The sequence below is a fragment of the Octopus bimaculoides genome, chromosome 14 (assembly GCF_001194135.2).
Source record: "Octopus bimaculoides isolate UCB-OBI-ISO-001 chromosome 14, ASM119413v2, whole genome shotgun sequence".
NCBI lineage: Eukaryota > Metazoa > Mollusca > Cephalopoda > Octopoda > Octopodidae > Octopus > Octopus bimaculoides.
Genome location: NC_068994.1, coordinates 44,645,869 through 44,655,209, shown reverse-complemented (window position 1 = coordinate 44,655,209; position 9,341 = coordinate 44,645,869). Strand labels below are relative to the sequence as shown.

The following is a 9,341-nucleotide window of genomic DNA, read 5'->3' as shown; positions in this document are numbered from 1 at the left end:
CTCTCTCTCTCTCTCTCTCTCTCTCTCTCTCTCTCTCTCTCTCTCTCTCTCTCTCTCTCAATATGTATATATTATTTTATTCTTTTGCTTGTAACATTCATTTGACTGTGCCCATGCTAGAGCATCGCATTAAAGCGTTTTAGTCGAAGAAATTGACACCCGAACTTATTCTTTGTAAGCCTAGTACTAATTCTATCGATATCTTTTACTGAACCGCTAGATTACAGGGACGTAAATACATCAACATCGGTTATCAAGCGATGATAACGCTGATTGTCATTGGATAAGTGAATCTCCTTCATTGGCTTGTTCGTGTCAGGAGGAGACATCAACAATTCGATAATTGCTGGTTAAAATAGCAACTGGCTAGCGACTGTTGAATGGGGTGCAACGCCATCGAAGCAGAAAGGAATAATTAATCTTGTTTTTACTAGAAATTCCAGTGCAATTAAAATGCCAGTCAAATCTGTGAAATGGTATTAAAGACTTATTGCTTAAAATCAACGACATAGAAGAATCTGTGTCAATTAGCACATCCAACTTGCCTTGGATGTGTTGTTACAACGCCTTAGACTGGTGTAAACGTCCCGAAAAATCATTTGGTGTAGACGACAAATACTAAAAAGCATCGAAATCCTATTATCGGTTGACGAAATTCCGTCAGTATACGGGCGGGTGGCATAACCGTTGTACGTGAGTTCACCGCATCGCAGATCATCACCGAATGCTAGACGGAAATTCTGTAAAACCGATACAGAATAATGCTGACCGAACAGCCAGTAGTGTACGGAAAGCTGGCGAGCTGTGTGTAAATTAGCTATTAGCAACAGAAGCAGCTTTTGTAACGAATATTAATTAGCATGTCCTACCTAGCTTGAATATTTGTTTATAATCCTTAGACTGCTGTAAACGTCCAGAAAAAAAAATCATTTTGTGTAGACGACAAATGCTAAAAAGTCGTTGGACTTGAACTTACGGAGAGTTTTCAGGTGGATTTTCATTATAACGAATCTTCCGTATCGAATTCTTGGTGCTAAGTTTTTTCATCACTTTGGCCTCCGAGTCGGTTATTGATATTGAGACTAATTTATGGATACGTGATATTAACGCAAAATCTATTACTACTAGTCAACAACATCTCTACACAGCACCGACAACACTGCACAGGTTCTAATATATCACTGTTTGTGAGCTTCCTCACCAGGGTTAACAGCAAACATACAACCCACGCAGATGCATGTAGAGATATGAATAAATGTTCATCAACCATTTCCATTTATCATTCAACTTGTGTATATATACGTGTGGCCGGCATTCAAGACATTTAAAGTTACCACCTAGTTCCATGTATTTCTTTATACCGTATTCCTGGCAAATGATATTACAGCCTTCTGAGTAGAGTCACGTTAGATGGAATACAACATATCCATCTATAAGTAGAAACTGTTGTATAGTTTCCAGTTTCTACTTCATTAAGGGCGCTTGGAAACAACTTATTTGTGCAAGTGTAGTCAGTCGAAAACTCCGCATACCGGATATCAGTAGCTGTCAGGTGTCATCAGGAGAGAATGTGCACCGTTTCGGAGCTTTCATCTTGACGGTTTTACAGCGTACCCCAGCTTCACTAATTTGAGGCCCCACACTCACTGGTTCGACTGACTGGTATTCGATCTCAGGTCTACTTTAGGATCATCACCTCTCCAGTCAGGTTTTACCATTCCTTTTCGGCCATATCCAATGGTTGGCCCTTTCAACTGTCGCTTGGATCTCCTTCAAGATGGCATTTGCTTGCCGATTTTGGAGACCAATTGACAGTAGCCATCATCTCAGTCTGGTTCCAATAAAATCCTTACTTCCAACTTCTACAGTGAAGTTTACTGCACTCCAACCAGCATCTTTACAGTCTTCTAGAAGCATCTCATAACGTTCGTCTTTCGTAACCTGAGCTGCATCTATATTGTCTTCGTGTGGGAGGTAAATTATCTTATATTTCTCACATCATATCCGGCTTCTTCCGTAAATTTTTAGAGAATTTATACAAACGTTTTGTTCCACACTGTGCTGAAACAACTTCACCTCAACTGAATTGTTACGTAATTGGTAAAGAAAAACGAGAACATTCCCTTAACATCTGATGAATTACGATCGTATAACATGATTAACAAGAAATGGTCTCAGGTCACGTTATTAAATTACCCGATACCAAATGCATCCCTTTCTCTACGAGAGAATGTTTCGGGTGTAGGAATCAGAGGTATTTTAAAACAATTTATCCAGAATTCTTGGCAACCTTTGTCCTTTTCCTGGGACACTCGAAACTGGCCATTACTAGATTGAATACTTTCAATAAGCATTTTCTTCCCTTTCAAGAAGATAGGAACTTTGTTGTATATATACAGGCCATAAGCTACTGATATTCGCTCTTCATTCTACAATGAATAAACATTCTCCAAGGGTAATTAGTCACCCTGACTTTGTATCGCAGTTCACAGCTGATGTCCATTACATCAAGGGCTTTAATAACTGTACGTTTTTCGTTATGCGATGGTTTCTCAATATTGAAAAATTAATAACAACTGAACGTACCACATGAGTTATGTTGGTAAATCTCACGGAAATTCATTCTTATTTCATTTATTTAATCTGTCCTCGCTAATTATGAATCGTTGTGATGTTACATATCAGCATGCTGTAGTGACCAAATGTTCGTTAATTCTCAAATGCTGTTGTTCATTCAACTGCTGTAAAAAAAAATCTATATTCTATGTCCCTGATTAAACAAATAAAATGAAGAATGATACCAAATTTCGTATGATTTTGTGAATTGAACATGCAGCACACAAATGTTTATCTTCAATTATTCGTTAACTACATCGCAACCACACTAAAAGCGTTCCATCTACGTGAAATCTAGCTAACCTGATTCATTTTTATCGTCTACTTAGGCTCAGTCGTATCTGTTGTCTATCAACTATAGAAATCTCATCTCTGCTACAAGTAGATGTCCAGAATATATAAGTTTTTGCGTTTGTTTGATAGGTTTTAGCCCTGACACGTCTCCAGCAACAGGATCTTAGAATCTAAGTGTGTTTAAAGCAGATGAAAATGAATACGATGGGAAGTGAAGACAAGCATTAGATAGAAGGAAACTAAAAGTTTTGATTTTCAAAAATACGTAAATTGGACGTGTCACAGAAGAATAAGCCTTGAAGCCACTAGGGCAGCATTCCTGGAAATAACAGTTGAAACTAATGCAATTTACTACCTACGTGTTTCATCAAGAATTTGAAGGGATTTAGTCAAATAACTATATCATTAGAAAATTGGGGTTTAATAATCTAATAATCTCAGTTAATTCGAAACAACCACAAATCATAGCCTTCATAAAGAAACACAAAACATAATTTCCACAAAAATTTAAATGGTTGACCGAAAGTTTTGGGACTTCTCTCCCTTGCTCTTTTTGAGAATAAATTTTTATTAACGGTAATGAGTTTTTGTCCTCAGCAGAGTTATACTTCCAAGTATTTAAGAATTATTTTCGGATGGCCGCAATTCAGCTGAAAACAGTCCACCATTTCAAGAAGTTTACATGTAGAAATAAACTCTGTTGATCCATAATAAAACTTTGGACAATGTCAGATCTGTGTATACATGCACGCGCACACACACTCTCTCTGACTTTTTTGTCTCACACACCCACACATTGATATTAGAGCATCGGATATATGTGTGCATTTGTATGGCTTAGTGGCGAAATAGTACCTAGGGTCTCTTTTATGACTACCGTAACTATTGGAAGTTGTCCTAAAACTGGAAACCTAGCCCGAATACTTGCAATGAAGAGGACCTACGGTATTATTAAAGGAACCTATGGTATATTAAAGGAACCTACGGTATAGGTGGAAATGTTAAAAAGGACGACGAACGAAGTCAACTTGTAAATAAAAAGTTACCTCGACAGGTATCCGCCTAGTCCTGTCGTTTATCAAATTCCACAAACGAAATTTTGATCAACTCAAGTTCGTGCTAGAAAACACTTTCCCCAAGACATTGCCCAGAAGGATCGAACTGACAACCAAGTATTTGAAAAGCGAACTTCCTAACAACGCAAACTACACCTGTGCGCGTTGTTGTTGTTTCACTCCGTCGCCTACGACATCGAGGGTTCCAGTTGATCCGATCAAATTAACGTGAAATTAACGTGCAAGTGGCTGAGCACTCCACAGACACATGTACCCTTAACGTAGTTCTCAGGGATATTCAGCGTGACACAGTGTGACAAGGCTCACCCTTTGAATTACAGGCACAACAGAAACAGGAAGTAAGAGTGAGAGAAAGTTGTGGTGGAAGAGTACAGCAGGGTTCGCCACCATCCCCTGCCAGAGCCTCGTGGAGCTTTCGGTGTTTTCGCTCAATAAACACTCACAACGCCCGGTCTGGGAATCGAAACCGCGAGCCCGCTACCCTAACCACTGGGCCATTGCGCCTCCATCCTGTGCACGTAAATAATAACAATTAAACAACGTAATCTTTGAAATTGTATTTTTATAAGACTAAATACTTAACGAAATGAAAGATAGTATTTTAAATTGCCTTTTTAAAAAAACTATCTTTACATTTAAAACTATATTTACAGGAAGCAAAATTTTTAATGAGCAAAACAGTAAAATCCGAAGAAAACTAATTAAAGTCTGCGTCAGGAAAATCGAATATACAAACAGCTATACCGTAGGTTCCTTTAATATACAAATAGTTTGAAATCTTAGATCTTTCTTCTTCCTCATGGTAAACCGATTGTTCCATCTCTGGACTGTTTACACTAACTTATTTTTGGGCTGAAGCAGACCTCCGCGGGTTTCCTCGGATCTTACGGTTTGTTCAGTGGAATATGTTTGCCGTGAGGAAGAACGGAGAGAAACTGCTTGAAACTGCAAGTTACTTCCCTTGGTCCACACCCGTTGTCGCGAGAGTGACTTCATTGTTAGTTCTTGTAGAAAAAAATGTAGTAAATAAAAATATTTCAGTCTGTCTGTGCGTCGTATTATTTTCTTCCCCACTGTGCAACTGTGTTTGTTGCTAATCTACCCTGTTTCCAGCGCTGCGGTTGCAAGGTCGCATCCGAAGTAGCGACTAATTGAAATTTACTTGCTTCATGTGTCGACTAATGCTCAGGTCGGTAAACTGATGTGTCTAGTCATACCCTCCTCCTACCTCTATGTAACATCTCCTTATACTTTCACTCTTTTTTTCTTCTAACTCCTACTTCTGGCTTTTTTTCTCTCCTACTCTTTCACTGTCTTTCTTCCTCTTATCTCCCACTCTTATACACATATACCCTCCCTTCCCCGTTCCTGTTTATCCCCTCCCCATTTCTGTTATTTCTATTTCCCAGCCTTAACTTTTTTTAATATAAAAAAAAGCAAAACTTTACAATTCATTCTACGCATTTTTATTACCTTATCCATCCTTATTCTACCTGTTACCTGTAGCCTCAACCGAAATATTCAGTAATTTTGTAGTTTCTTTGCCCTCTACATCCAGTGCCACATGCCTTTTTCATTTTGAAACTCAGAACTGCATTTATCAATCTACATTTAGCGGTAATAATTGTTACTATCACTCTACTTATCTACCTATTCATTTGAATTTTATATTAGCCCACCTGTCTATATATCAGGCAACATACCTACTTAACTACTTAGCTATCTAGTTTTATGTTTTCCTAGCTTATGATTGATTCCTTTTTACACATGTGTAAATGTAATGCCACAATATATACATACATATATATATATATATATATATATATATATATGTATATATATATATAGAGAGAGAGATGGATTTATACTTTGTGAGCTCCTGGTTTAGAGGTGCTGTGAAGTATCCGGTAATATTTTTTTTGAAATAAAAAAAAATGTTTACCCACCAGCCGGCTGTGGTATACAGAACTGTGTTTCTTTTTGCCATAGTAAATTTACTACAATATGATATGTTCAGTATATACAGAGAAAGACACAGAGAGAGAGAGAAAGGCAGGTGGATCAAAATTTTATTGCCACTGTGAAGCTCTCAATAATATTTATATTCAAAAGAAAAATAAATTTACTTGCTTGCTACCCCTTGCAGTGTTTCATTTTTGCTGTGGTAGATCAGCCCCAATGAAGAAGACTTATAAACAAAACCATTCCAGACATGACCACCTGTCTTTTTAAGTATATATAGAACTACATCTGGTGCATCAAGAGGAATTTAGCTGCTAGTTCTAACAAGTCAAGCAACCGTGTAGAGTCTCCCGTGTAAGTTATGTAAAATGGTGGAGTTTTGTGCTAATGGCTTGATCACATGTTTTACTAAATCCTGTTCAGTAACTCTAGCAAGTTTAGTGTGAACAGGGGCCCACTTGTTGGCTTGAATATCATGGCAGTTGGAAATCAGAAAGTATTCCTTAACTGACAACCGAGGTTATATACCTAGAGAGGTTGCATAATTCTACTACAGCAGGTCATCAAAACAGAAGCTACATTCATTCATATTCATCCATATATTTAAAGTTCATCCAGAAAGCTTCAAACTGTCTGCAATGTTGACAATCAGATTAGTTTATCCTAGATTAACAAGAAGGACATTAGAATTCACTTTGAAGGATATACTTTTCCAATACAGGAGCAGAAAATGACCACAAATTACATAATGCAAGTCAATCACTTCGATGCAACAACCACTGCAGGATTTGTGTAATTAATGTAGAAGGTGTTATTGAAATCATGAATAGTTGTCTGTAAATGTAATCACAGTATTACCTACTTATGAGATATAATGTCATGACTTGAACATTGTATAATGAAATCCATAAAGAAGATAATCTTAAGGGGACAAATATAAGAAGCTACTGTGATATGGAGAATACAACCACAAATAATATGAAAGGATACTAGTGAAATAACCCTGTCAAGACTGCAATAAATTCAAGCATAATAGACGAGATATATTGACTGGGGACAGAGAAAAGAAACTATGCATAATAGTTGAAATCAGTTGTTCAGCAGGTGTCAACATAATGTTAAAGGTTAGTGAGAAAGAGAACATCTATGTCGAACTAATGAGCATCTGCAGTTACTCTATTCAGACTGTAAATTTAGATTGCTACCAATAATTGTAGGAGGACTTGGTAACATAGCTAACTGACTGCTTTGTTCCTAATCTTGAGAAGCTAGGGTTAGACAAAACCAAAGAGAACACACTTAATCAGAAGATTAGAGATAGAATCTATCAAAGGTACTGTCAAAAAATGTTTAGCAAGTGATAAGAAAGGAAATGTCTCCATTAACCCTTTCGTTACTGTATTTATTTTGAGATGCTCTTTGTTTCTTTCAATTAATTTTAAATATAACAAAGGGTTTAGTAAAACAACTTAGTTATCATTAAGCTAGTGTTAGGAACATTAACTGTGACTAAGGTTTGGTGGAAGATTTTAATTCAGAACTTTTGTAAACAAGACATTTGTACTACAGAGCTAGAGGCGGTTTCAGGCGGGTTAGTATCGAAAGGGTTAAACTAAAGTAAAGTTACCTTCTTGAGTCATGCCGACTCATAAGGATTGGTTTCCCAGTTTCCATAGCACATAAATTCCCCACTTGGATGAGACGCCAGTCTGTCACAGGATTACTCATTTTTGCCAGCTGAGAGGACAGGAACAATGTGAAATGAAGTGTTTTGCTCAAGAACACAACGTGTTGCCTGGTCCAGGAATTGAAACCACAATCTCACAATCACGAGTCCAACACACTAATCACTAAGCCACACACCTCCATCAAGTAATAAGAGTTATGTATGCAATGGCATTCATGCCTGTACCCATCTGCATGTACATATATGTATATGCATACATGTACACATACATACCTACATACATACAGACACATACACACATACATACATACACACATGCATACATACATACTTGCATACATGCATTTAAGCATAAATACATACATACATACATACATACATACAAACAAACAAACAAACAAACAAACAAACAAACAAGCAAACAAGATTACCCTGTTCATGATACCTAAATTCCTATGAAGGAGTCTTGTTTCTTGGTTAGAAACAACTCTTTCTCCATTGGTAGGAAATTTAAAAAATAAAAACAGGGAAACATACATACATAAATTTATGCCAGGTGGCCCTAGGCTACACAAGATAAAACTTGCCTGTGTGAATTACTGTAGGTCTGAAAAATGAGACCATGTAGTTTAGAAGCAAAATTTTTAACCATACAATTATGCTTATGTCTTTGTGTTGTGAACTTCTAACACAGGGAAACAATTTTAAACATAATTTCTGTTGCGTTTGCTTTTTAACTTGATTTAGACTAAAATTGGCATGTTCTCAGTCAGACTTCTTCTATCACATCAAATCTTTTTTTTTTTTTTTTCTACAGTTTACTCTCTGAATGAAAACAATTGTATTGTTTGTCCATAAGTGGTAAGTCTGGTCAGCTGCTTTTATTGTTTTATTGATAGTGATCGAATAAAATGTCAACAACTTCATTAAAAGTGCTGTAATGTTTTGAGCAAGTTTCTAAAATTTTCTGTCCTAAAATTTAGAATACTTCCTTATTTTCCTCAAATAATTGATTATTAGTGGAACATTCTCAATTTTTTTTATCAGATGTAAGTCTGTGACTTTACTAAAATTCTGTGGTGAACTCAGAGCATGCAGAACTTGAACAAATATTGCAAGACATTTCATCGAATACTCTCATGACCCTGCCAGTTTGCTATGATTGAAATTAAAGAAAAGGACTTGTGAGTGGATTTATTGGATGGAAACTGAAAGAAGCCTGCTGTATCATTCTCACAATTTAACGTCTGTTTTTTCCATGCTGGCATGGGTTGGACTGTTTGATAGAATCCATTGTGCTTGCAAGACTGTGTCAGGCACCAATATCAACTTCAGTATAGTTTCTATATCTGAATGCCCATCCTAATACCAACTGCTTTCAGTGTGTAATGGGTACTTACTTTGTGTGGTACTAGTGAGGTCACCAAGTAATTTGTACATATACATGTATATGTGTGTGTGTGTGCGCTTGTGTGTATCTGTCAAATGTACTCTTGTCCATACATTCCATGATGATTGTATATGATCATCATTGTCAAGTATGACTGTGTGGTAAGAAGCTTGCTTCCCAACCACACGGTTCTGAGTTCAGCCCCACTGCATGGCATCTTGGGCAAATGTCTTGTTATAGCTTCAGGCCAACCAAAGCCTTGTAAGTGAATTTGGTAGATAGAAACTGAAAGCAGCCCGTCATATATATATATATA

At 36.9% G+C, this 9,341-nt stretch overlaps 1 protein-coding gene across 2 annotated transcripts in view; it reads left to right on the top strand.

Moving 5' to 3' along the window:
* Positions 1-4,982: 4,982 nt before the first annotated feature.
* LOC106872900 (gastrula zinc finger protein XlCGF26.1) overlaps positions 4,983-9,341 on the top strand; it is a 9,031-nt gene continuing 4,672 nt past the window's right edge. Inside the window, exons 1-2 of one of the 2 annotated variants that reach the window (XM_014920075.2) lie at positions 4,983-5,175; positions 8,453-8,496. The gene's annotated coding sequence lies outside the window, so the exon portion shown is untranslated. The remainder of the gene's footprint in view (positions 5,176-8,452; positions 8,497-9,341) is intronic. The other variant, XM_014920076.2, reaches the window with a different exon arrangement.